Genomic DNA, 12,318 nt, shown 5'->3' with positions numbered 1-12,318 from the left:
TGAATGACCTTCCCAAAGGTTGGACCGCTCACCTGAATCCTTACTAAACCATCACCTTACTTTTCATTAAACTGAGCTTTTATGTATGTTTCTAAATGGGGCACTGCTAGTTCTGTCCAGTGCAGTGTAGGCATGATAGCATCCTTGGGTCTCCGGCACTGTGTGCCAGGTGCACACTATACGACAATAAAAAATAACATCCCTGCCGACCTTGAGAACAACTGAGTGGCATTTTAGGCCCAAAAAGTAAATTTTTTCATTGAAAACATTTAATTTATAAAGGATTAGGATAGAGCTGAAACTTATCCCTGTATTCATCCTGGCTCTTAAACAATCTAAGCAGATTCCAAAAGTCTATTGAAAGCTGGGTCAGTTTGCCACAAGGAAATCTTAACAAAAACGTGAATTTATTCTCCAAGTGTTTTTGTAAGATTGTTGTTTAATCAACAGTTTCTAAAATGTGAATGTCTATGAATCCTTGTCCATATGAACGTTACATTACAAATAAATCTGCTTTAACATCTCATTCATGAGAGAAGAGCTTTAAAAATCTGTCTAAAAACATTATTGGCCAGAAGCAGATAACCTGTCATGAAATCTAGACTCCATCGCATGACATTAAAAAAAAAAAAAAAAAAAAACACATTCTTGTAGGTAGAACCTGTACTTAACATCACAGTAAAGTAATTTATTTGAAATCAGTGGGGCTCTAGAACATCAGCAAAGGGACTGCATATTTATTTGTAAAAGTTTCACATGCTTTAATACCTGTACTGATGGCTGTTGAGTTGTCAAGTGATTAAATGTGATAAGCACACCACACGGTTTGTTAATAGCTATCCCTAATCGAGCTGGGAGGAGAGCACATTTAAGAACATTTCAAAGAGAAAGGCAAAGAGAACTGTAAATCTCAAAGAGTTGGACTCAGGGGGTGCCTGGGTGACTCAGTCAGTTAAGCATCTGATTTCAGCTCAGGTCACGACCCCAAAGTTTGTAAGTTCAAGCCCCGCATCGGGTTCTCAGCTGTTCAGCGCAGAGCCTGCTTCAGATCCTCCATCCCCTGTATTTCTACCCCTCCCTTGCTTGCTCACTCTCTTTCTCTCAAAAATAAATAAAAGTTTTTTAAAAAAAAATTTTTTTAAGGGTCAGACTCAGAAATTAGGTGACAGTAGAACTCATTTTACAGAACTTCCTATTACCTTACCTCACATAATCCCCAAAAGTTTCTCTCTGCCTTTTTCAGGGTTGAATCCATCATCATTTCAAATCTGGTTTGGAAGCAGCAAGAAGAAACATGTTTCATTCTCCTTAAAATCATGCACTGGCCTATCCACTTGGCAATTCCATTCATAGAAGCAGCCAGAACTGAAGTCAGGCAGGTCTGGAGTCCTAACGTGGCTTTGAGAGCTCTGCAGGTCCACTTCACTGATGCTCCTGCTTCTCTTTCTCTTTCCCAACGTTCTAGAAATGAAATCCTAAGCAGGATTTGAGCAGACCTCTGCCAGGATACTCTTGTCTGGCTAAAAAAAACACTGAGAGCCACTCCCACTCTTCCTCAAGACTTACCACTGTTCAGGCATCCTTAATGAAAAAACATAACCTATTAGTATCCCATACGCTGAGGCAGTTGTGGCCACACCCTGTAAAGGGTACAGGATGCAATCACCCCATCCTCCCCTCAGCTTCCTTCCTTTGCTTTTCTATTGGGAAAATTCCAAAGAATGAGTTATGTGTACACACACACACACACACACACACACACACACACTCTCTCTCATACAGAGTGAGCTGATGTCAACAAACTGTTATCACAGAGAGGGGAATTTTCTGTCTGATTTACTAAGAATAGAGTAGCCATTACCTGGAAACTCTAATTTACTACTATGATTAATAAGATAAAGAATTTGTTTAGGGTATTAAAATAGGCTTATAGCATCCTAACTAATCCAAAATAAATATGTGGACTTGGATTTCAAACTGTAAAAATCAACTAAAACTTTTTGAAACATCATACAGCTTTAATGAAAATCCCAAACTGTGGTTATCAACCCTGAAGTTATTTTCAGATGTCACTTTTAATGAAAAAAATGGATGCAAAACATCCATCTAGCTGTGTTCTTGTCTTATCCAAGGAAGAAGTTGTGGCGGAAGAATTTCCAGATGAGATGCATTATTCTTTAATGGAAAAGGGGCCTCCTGAAGCTGGCCCACCCAGGGCAGTTGTCGCAATTATTAAGTGTAAGTTGCATGGGTGGATGTAATCAAAGGGTGCGAGACTGTATCTCTCCAGAAAGCTTCCAAGAAAGCAAGATAAAATATCTTCAACTGTCACACGTTTTGATGTGAAGTGAGACAGGCTGGATTCAAGCTCCGCGCTACATTTAGTGAATGCAATTTACTCTCTACTGGTCCCTTAATCCAGACAGTTTGCCATGAAGCTTCACGGGCCACAAAGCTTTGGCAATAAACTGTGTGGGCACAGCAAGCCTGGCACTCCAGAATCACCACCAGGCTGCTTCTGACATGTAAACTTTGCCCAGTCTTAGAGAAAATCACTGTAGATTCTTGGGTGTATGCTAATGAACACCCAAAGAGCAAGCATGTACACAATGCCTACAATGTACCAGGGACACATCGCAGACGCTATAAAAATAGCCTCACGAATGGCACTGCGCTCCAAGGCTGAGGTCAATAATGTTATTAGAGCTATGTTACAGGTGAGGAAACAGAGGCTCCCAGAGAAGTGATGACAGCCAGGATTTCAGGTTGGATCTGAATGACATCCAACACCCAAACCCAAGCTCTTTTACAGTACACTGCCTTTCTCAGATAATGCTCCTGAAGATGGCAGTCACCTCACTAATTTGACGGAGTCACCAAAAGGAGTTTAGGAAAAAGTAATCTAGAAGGGATGAGTTCATTTCCTCTTATTGGCATCAACGGTGGCTACAGCCTATGAACAACAGACTTCTCATCAATGTCAGCATCTCTGTTTTCAGCCCCAGTCAAAAGCGTCTAGTCTTGAATGCTTGCTTACTTCCTAGTTATGGACCAACAGATTCTCCATGAAGTTCACCTGATGCTCCCATGACTCTGGCTCTCCAAGCCACGATTCTTTACCTTCCAAATAGTGTAACATTTGCCAGACAGGCCACTTTAGCTGAACTCTAGGCTCTAGTCCGTCCATGTGTCATCGATGTTCACATGTGTCAAACAGGCTATTGTCCTATGTAAAGGAAATCTATTTCCCCACAGCACAAGCCATTGTCATAGGAGACTAGATTTCCAAGTTGACCAAGAAACTTATAAAGTGGATCAAGGGATGTGAGATGATGTTGGAGCCTAGACTTAAGGCCATCACATACACGCACCTTTTCATAGAGGTGGTATTTCTTAAACACAGGTAGTTCAGGCTGTACCTCTTCAATCATAGTGGACTACTGCATTGAGAAGGTATAGCAAGACAGCATAGTGTCAGACCTCAAAATTTATACATGCTAGGAATATATAAAGGAATATTTCTCCAAACCACAACCCAGTGTGAAGAAAGACCTTGAAGATCAACAAGTAAAATGGGAAGCACATTAATACAATATTTGCATCCATGTAACATCCTAGCATTTTCACTCGCTATGATGACATACGGTGCCAGGCATTAGGAGATAGTTCTCAACAAGACAAACACAGCCTCTGCTTTTTCTTACAGAGCTTCTATTTTAGAGACAGGGAGACACATTTAAATAACAAATACAAAATGAATGCTTTAGCTACTACTATGAGACATGCTACAAAGGAAAAAGAGGGCATAAGGGAACGGGCGAGTTGCTGACATGACCCAGGCCAGAAAATAAGTGAAATCTTCCTCAAGGAATCAGTGTAGGAACTGAGCTCTGAAGGATGGATAAGGAGGGGAGGAAAGAGAAAAGAGACAACATTCCAGATAGAAGAGCTGCTCAGAGGCCCTAGCATGGGGAGCAGCATGGCACTTCCAGGGACTGAAGGAAGACCAGTGTGACTAGAACACAGAGGGTAAGGGAGAGATGAGGCCAGTGAAGGAGAATAGACTAGAAATTTTAAGCATCAGTGTAGAGGGAAAGAAAGGGAAGCTAAAGAATAGAGGAATGAGGGGCACTTGAGTGGCTCATTTGGTTAAGTACCCAACTCTTGGTTTTAGCTCAGGTCGTGAACTCCCAGTTCATGAGTTCGAGCCCCATGTCGGGCTCTGTGCTGATGGTGCAGAGCCTGCTTGAGATTTTCTCTCTCTCCCTCTCTCTCTGCCCCTCCCCTGCTCACTTTCTCTTTCTCTGTCTTAAAATAAATAAATAAACTTTAAAAAAAGAATAGAGGAATGAAAATTGTCCTTTCATCCCATCTCCACAGGATCTCTTTCTGAAAGCCAATTGATATCACAGTTGTTAACATTCAAAGCTATTGATCTAGCAAGGATGCTCATGGGTGAAATTATGTTTTATGGATACTGAATGGATTAATCATAGAACTAAAAAGACATCATTTAACTAATGTAGCTTATTCCCAAAAGCTCACGGAATAAATAAATCATGGGAATAAAAGGCACAGCATAGGGAAGACAGTCAATGATACTATAATAGTACTATACGGTGACAGATGGTAGTATCCTTGCAGTGAGCACAGCACAATGTATAGAGAAGTTGAATCACTGCGTTGTACACCTGAAACTAATATAACATTGTGTGTCAACTATACCTAAATTAAAAAAAGAATGAGTAAGCTCCAAAAAAAAAAGAGTAGAGGAGAGCAAAGACACAATTCTTAGATTACGATACAAATTGACAATGGAAAAATTCAGCAGTGTCTCTTCCATCTAGCTTTATGTTGGCACCAAAAACCCAAAACAGAATCAAGGTTAGCACATCAGGAAGGAACAACCATTTTCCTGAAAAGCCCATTATGAATTTCCTTTGTGTTTCTGCACTTTGCATGCCTCTGAGACTGACATCATATTATCCCATATGCATTATTTCAGTCCTGTAGCAAGTGTCTGCCTATGTGCTGCAACTTTTATCGGAGGGTTTTTCTTGTGACATTGTGTTCCTTAAACAGCCAGATGAATGCTGGCCTCCTCACCACTTTGTTTTCAGATTCCCCAAATCTTCCAATGGAAATGCACATCAGTCTGTGTATACATCAGAAAACGTTTTGAAAATTCATTCAAAAAAGAGACAGCTGCTAAAAGATCAAGGGTAGAGCCTCAAATAAAAATCAGTTTGACGGCTGTACATGAAATACATGGTTTCTAAATTTTAGCCTAGAAACTGGTAGGTAATCAAATTAAATAAAAACAATAAGGGCTATCATCTGTTATCTATTAAGAACTTACCACATGCCAGGCACTATAAGTGTATACATACACTCTCTCATTTAATCCTCAGAGAACCTTCTGGGCTGGTTGTTACAATCCCCATTTCACAAAATAAGAAAACTGTGGGATAAAGAGACTGAATAGCTTGCTCATGCATAGCAAAATCACAGAGCAAAAAACTAGCTGAATTTCATATCTAGGGTATGCATGACATCAAAGCTTATCCGCACATTTCCCACCATTATACAACTTTCCCCCAAAATAACTAAGTACTGTTCATCAAGTGACAAGAACTGTGCTCGGTATTTCAGAATCACTAACTGATAGAATCCTCACAGCAATTCTGAGAGGTGTTATTATCCCTAAGATAAGGAAAGTGAGCTCTGGGAGGTCTGGTAACTTGATCAAGGGCACATAATGGCAAGGCTGAAAGGTGCAGAGGAAGACTTTCCAGAAGCCTGCACAATTTCACAACAGCAACATTTCTGAAGTATTCTGAGTTCAGTAGAAGCAAGTACGGGCATGTTTTCTTAGGGTTTTGCACTTTCATCTGGGAAATTATCATTATGCTCTGGAAGACAGTAATGTCCCCCAAAACTGACTTTCTCATCTTAGGTGGATAAGAAAATCCCTTTATCGATGTCCACTCAAGCCAAATGATCGGAACTGGGATCCATTGCTTTCATTAACATGAATAGATGACCCTCATTTTTTCTCTCTAACAGACAGATACACACAAGCAGATGAAATGTGCCAAACACGTGAAAGGCAGAAATAAGAATAAATGTTGTTTTTTTTTCTTTCAGTAATCTCTACAACATAATTAAAGAAGCAGCTATAATGGGGTCTCCTTTCTTTGACTGACCTGTATCCAGAAGCTCTAAGATATATTTCTCCTTATGGGTGAATTTTATATAAATACCTAAGAATGTTATATCTTTACTTATGGATGAATTTTGTATTAATCCTATGTTAATGTATTGCTAATGAAATATTACGGTGGTTTACATACAATCCTACCTCCCTCATTCAATTCATAACAACCGTTTAATTACATATGACTAGCGAGTTCTGCTCCTATGCTATTTATTATTCCAAATAAATTTATATTGTACAACAGGGTGAATTTAAAAATAGATTGTAGTCATGTAAAACTAAGAAAATAAAATGAAGCCAAAAAAGGAAGGATATAAAATTATTTTATTTGTCTATGTGTATACTTTGCTTCTATCTGTACAATGAGAACATTACCTTTTCCCAGTTATGCTTTGCATATAGCTGAGATAGCAATGAACTCAATAATATATCCTGGAGAGTCTCGGATAGGGCGGGAAGTACATACATAGAAACTCCACTATATTCACACAGGGAACATTTTCAGAATTGGGATTTATAATTTACCACAACAGTGCATGATGTAGAATCAAATAATCACATAAATTCCCAACTCTGAAAGAAAAGTTTTCAAATTATATTGTATATTACAAACATCTGGGACTTATGTTTAAAATTCAGACTCCAGGGGCACTGGGTGGCTTAATCAGTTAAGCGACCAACTCTTGATTTCGGCTCAGGTCATGATCTCATGGTTCATGGGTTCAAGCCCCACGTCAGGTTCTATGCTGACAGTGTGGAGCCAGCTTGAGATTCTCTCTCTCTCCCTCTCTCTGTCCCTCCTCTGCTCTCCCTCCCCCACCCCTCTCTCTCTCAAACTAGATAAACTATAGGGGCATCTGGGTGGCTTAGCTGGTTAAGTGTCCAACTTTGGCTCGGGTCACAAGTTCGTAGTTCCTAAGTTCGAGCCCCGTGTTGGGCTCTGTTCTGACAGCTCACAGCCTGGAGCCTGTTTTGGATTCTGTGTCTCCCTCTCACTCTGCCCCTCCCCTGCTCATGCTGTCTCTCTCAAAAATAAATAAACATTTTTTAAAAATTAAAAATAAATAAACTTAAAAATCAGACTCCATAGAGCAAAGAGCAGAAATTCTGATTCAGTAGATATAGGATGGGTCTTAGAAGTTTGCATTTTAAACAATCACCCCAACTAATTCTGATATAGATAATACTAGAACTACACTTTAAGAGACACTAGTCTGCAGTCTCAAAATTTAATTAGACCGGGGGCGCCTGGGTGGCTCAGTCGGTTAGGCGTCCGACTTCAGCTCAGGTCACGATCTCACGGTCCGTGAGTTTGAGCCCCGCGTCGGGCTCTGGGCTGATGGCTCAGAGCCTGGAGCCTGCTTCCAATTCTGTGTCTCCCTCTCTCTCTGCCCCTCCCCCGTACATGCTCTGTCTCTCTCTGTCTCAAAAATAAATAAACGTTAAAAAAAAAATTAAAAAAAAAAATTTAATTAGACCGTACACTAATGGACATGAATATGTGAATGCCACATTTGGTTTTGCAAATGTGTTTTGTTAGAAACTTCAAAAATAGACATACATCTCTGTATCTTTGCAGTGTACTCTTTCCTAACAATTCTCATGATGATTATGTTCAATCTATCTTAAAAGAAGAAAAAAGTGAGTATAGTGGAAAGCAAGTACAGAAAACACGAACACAGAAAGGGATGCTAACATGAGAAAAAAAAAGTTTTTGCTTGTATATAAGTCTAGAACAGTACTCCTCAAAATATAGGCCGTGGACCAGCACTGGGCCATGAACTTATCGCTAATGATTTGAGAGAAGGACAGAAATTGAACATGAGACTTTACAAACTTTTACAGAAATTTGTCAGAGTAATTTTAAGTCTGTTCAGTAATAATAATAATAATAATAATAATGAAAATGTGGGCTTATATTTTGTAGATCTTGTTTTCATTTCATTTTTCTAAGTTTTTTTTTCTTTAATGTTTATTTATTTATTCATTTTGAGAGAAAGAGAGGAAGGGGGAGCAGCAGAGAGAGAGGGAGAGAGAGAAACCCAAGCAGGCTCCGCCCTATCCGCACAGAGCCCAACATGGGGCTCAGTCCCACGAACTCCAAGATCAGGACCTGAACCAAAATCAAGAGTCAGACGCTCAACCAAGTGAGACACCCAGGCACCCCTAGGTCTACTTTTATTGTACTTTACAAAAGATCAGTGTCCGTGATGGGATTGAAAGGCCATAGAAAATTTGAGAAGCACTAGTGGGTTCTAGAAAGGAGGGTTTGACCGTGCTTGCTCTGTGCAGTGAGCCCAAGATTGGACACAAGAGTGGATTTCTGTGGTACCATCTCTAAGGTTACCAGCCAGAAAGAATTTATTGAATGATGTCTGTAAGAACATCCTTAACTTCTCATACTAATTCGCTTTGAATCTGTCAGCAATATATGAATCTACATGTTTTTGTGGATCTGTCAACTTTTCTTTTTAGCTTGTGCCACGTCTCAAAATAACACTTTAGGGGTGCCTGGGTGGCTCAGAAGGTTGAGCGTCCGACTTCAGCTCAGGTCATGATCTCACAGTTCGTGAGTTCGAGCCCGCGTTGGGCTCTGTGCTGACAGCTCAGAGCCTGGAGCCTGTTTCAGATTCTGTGTCTTGCTCTCTCTCTGCACCTCCCCTGCTCATGCTCTGTCTCTCTCTGTCTCAAAAATAAATAAAACATTAAAAAAAATTTTTTTGGTTAACACTTGAGTAAAATTTCATAAAAAATTACTTTCGACGCATATAACAGCACATTTCACTTATTATAAATGTATGTCTCTCAAATTTCAAAGAGACCCTTGCATTCTAACATTTGAGGGCTCAGTGAAGAGCTCCATCATCATACCAACACCCTATCTGTGCGTCTTTGCTGACAAGAAATGACTGTTGCAGGCTGTTTTCAAAAAAGAAGGTCTTTCAACCACTTTGGTCATCTTAGTACTGGGTCCTTATTAGCTACCTAATGATCTTCATATCTGGCAATGACAACAGTAATAAGAAGCACAAACCATCAATACATAAGTAGATGGGACATAGATCTCATTTTTGCAGCTTTCCTGCCTCCTGGTAAACTGAATAATAATTCTCTCCTTTATTGAGACGTGCCTTGTAGACAGTAAGTTCAATTCTAGACATATTCTCACAATTCCAGCTTCAGGTCAGGATACTGTTTGGTGGCCCTTGCAGTTGCTACTTTTGCCATGTGAGTGTTGCCAAGAATAACTTTTTCTCTTCCAAGTTAAATATGGTGTTTATAAAAGGTGTGGGGCACAGAATCTGGCAGCATGTATCTGTACACACAACAGACAAAGTCACAATAATAGCAACTGCGCTCCTGCTTGCCAAGATCTCTAGCCAGGAAGAGTGAAAAGTGAGGATTTTTTTTTCCCCTAAATAATTGTGTCCCTTTTTCAAAAAGAATAAAGTCAACCTTTAAATATGTAAGTTTGTTCTGTAATGTTTAAAAATTATAAGTCAGACACTAAACTTATTCATTATGTTTTACTAACATGTTTTAATATAATTTAAGACATTTTCTCATTTAGTCAGTTACTTATATGCCTAAGATCTCTCCAACAGCTTGTAAATACAGTACAGAGTAGCACTGGTTCTGCAGCCCAAATGGACATCTCTTAGACATGAGACCTTGACAAATGATTAACCTTCCTGACCTTTAGTTCCCTCATCTATAAAATGAGGACAATAACAATGCAAGACCAGCACAATTTGGGAAGGACTGTAAAGCTACATACAGTAAGGAGACAGTGCCTGGCAAAGAGTATGTACTCACTGTCAATAAACTCTCAGATATTAATGTTGTTATTCTCAACAGAGAAGACCAAATCACTGAAATATCTAGAAAATTTTTTAGAATTTTATTTCTGTGACAAATTTTAACACGAAATAGATACTTCCACCACGAAGGCAGCTGAACTGACTTCTGGAGTCATTCTGCTCTAGGTTATTTGACATGATTAAATCTGGCACAAATTCAATGCTTTTACTAAAATTCAAATAACATCTTTGGAGGAAAAGAATTATGTTAATGACTTCTATTGCACTATATACATTTGTTTCAGCAATCACTTTGGGAAAGGTTAAGTGCAGTGGATAAAACTAAAATCACAAGGCATCCTTGTAAAAGATGGCATTCATCCAAAATGCCTTTCCTGGAACAAACTGTAACAACTTGTTTCCCTCCTGCCGCCCTTCCCTACCAAGCTATATTTAAGGGTCTGTAAGCATTTCCATTACAAACTGCTGTCATCAGGATTTGTCATTTTACCCTCTAATCTGTTTCAGACTTTATAAATAAACATCTCAATCGCATTTTTAAAAAGCCATTGTTTTTTAAACTTAAAAACTTCCTTCAGTAAAGGATAATAGTACAAGGGGAAAAAAACATAAATACCAGAAAAGTAAGGATAATTTTACACATGAAAAAAAATTATCTGCCATGGCTTACTAAGCAAAATAAGACACATGTTCTAAAAATATGTGCCACTTAAGATCATGTAAATTTAGTGGTCACTGTGTTGTGATCTGTAATAATTAGAAACTACTATGTAAGTATCCAAAAATAAATGAATACGTACGTATGGCACAGCCACATTATACCCTATTATGTTGCCATCACACAATGTTCCCAATTTTTAATGACATGGAAAATGTTCATGATACAATAAGTGAAAAGCATACTGCAGAGCTGTATGCACAATATGAGCTTAATTGGGTTTAAAGTTTGTAACATATATTTCTACCAACAGTGCACAAAGCTTCCTTTTTCTCCACATCCTTGTCAACACTTGTTATCTCTTGTCTTTTTTATTTTAGCCATTCTAACAGGTATATGGTGATCTCTCATTGCTCATTGTGGTTGTGATTTGCAACTCCCTGACGAACAGTGATGTTGAGCATCTTTTCATGTGTCTGTTGGCCATCTGTAAGTCTTCTTTGAAAAAAATGTCTATTCAGATCCACTGCCAGGTTTTTAATCAAATTATCTGATTTTTTTGGTATTGAGTTATATTAAGTTCTTCATATATTCTGGCTATTAGCCCCTTAACAGATACATCACCTGCAAATATCTTTTCCCATTTACTAGGCAGCCTTTTTGTTTTGTTGATGGTTTCCTTCACTGTGCAAAAATAAAGAAACTTTTTAGTTTGATGTAGTCCCAATAGTTTGTTTTTGCTTTTGTTCCCTTGTCTTAGAAGACCTATCTAGAAAAACATTGCTACAGGTGATGTCAGAGAAATTACCACCTGTGCTCTCTTCTAGGATTTCTATGGTTTCAGGTCTCACACTTAGGTCTTTAGTCCATCTTGAGTTTATTTTTGTATGTAGTGTTAGAAAGTGATCCAGTTTCATTCTTTTGCATGTAGATATCCAATTTTCCCAGTATCATTTATTAAAGAGACTGACTTTTCCCCATTGTATATTTTTGCTTTCTTTGCCATAGATTTATTGACCGTATAAGCATGGGTTTATTTCTGGACTCTCTATTCGGTTCCATTGATCTGTGTGTCTATTTTTGTGCCAGCACCATAATATTTTGCTTACTACAGCTTTGTAGTATGTCTTGAAATCTGGAATTGTGATACCTCCAGCTTCTTTTCTGTCTCAAGATTGCTTTGGCTATGGGGCGCCTGAGTGGCTCAGTCGGTTAAGCGTCCGACTTCAGCTCTGGTCATGATCTCATGGTTCACGAGTTCAAGCCCCGCATCGGGCTCTGTGCTGACAGCTCAGAGCCTGGAGCCTGTTTCAGATTCTGTGTCTCCCTCTCTCTCTCTCTGCCCCTACCCCTGCTCATGCTCTGTCGCTTTCTCTCTCAAAAATAAATGAATGTTAAAAAAAAAATTTTTTTTAAGATTGTTCTGGCTATTTGGGGTCTTTTGTGGCTCCATATAAATTTTAAAATTGTTTGTTCCAGTTCTGTGAAAAATGCTGTTGGTTTTTTGATAGGGATTGCACTGAATCTGCAGATAGCTTTGGATAGTATGGAAAATTTTAACAGCCATTGTGGAAGACAGTATGGAAGGTCCTCAAAAAATTAAAAATAGAAATAACATAGAA

General features: G+C 38.9%; 1 protein-coding gene across 4 annotated transcripts in view; it reads right to left on the bottom strand.

The window, feature by feature from the left end:
• The window catches only part of HECW2 (HECT, C2 and WW domain containing E3 ubiquitin protein ligase 2), a 370,790-nt gene that overhangs the window by 168,600 nt on the left and 189,872 nt on the right, over positions 1-12,318 (bottom strand). The window contains exon 1 of one of the 4 annotated variants that reach the window (XM_049615929.1): positions 1,205-1,770. The exons of the other annotated variants lie outside the window; for them this stretch is intronic. The gene's annotated coding sequence lies outside the window, so the exon portion shown is untranslated. Of the gene's footprint in view, positions 1-1,204; positions 1,771-12,318 lie in introns of those variants that run through there. 4 annotated transcript variants of the gene reach the window in all.

Source organism: Panthera uncia (assembly GCF_023721935.1).
Source record: "Panthera uncia isolate 11264 chromosome C1 unlocalized genomic scaffold, Puncia_PCG_1.0 HiC_scaffold_3, whole genome shotgun sequence".
Lineage (NCBI taxonomy): Eukaryota > Metazoa > Chordata > Mammalia > Carnivora > Felidae > Panthera > Panthera uncia.
This window is presented reverse-complemented; position numbering and strand designations above follow the sequence as displayed.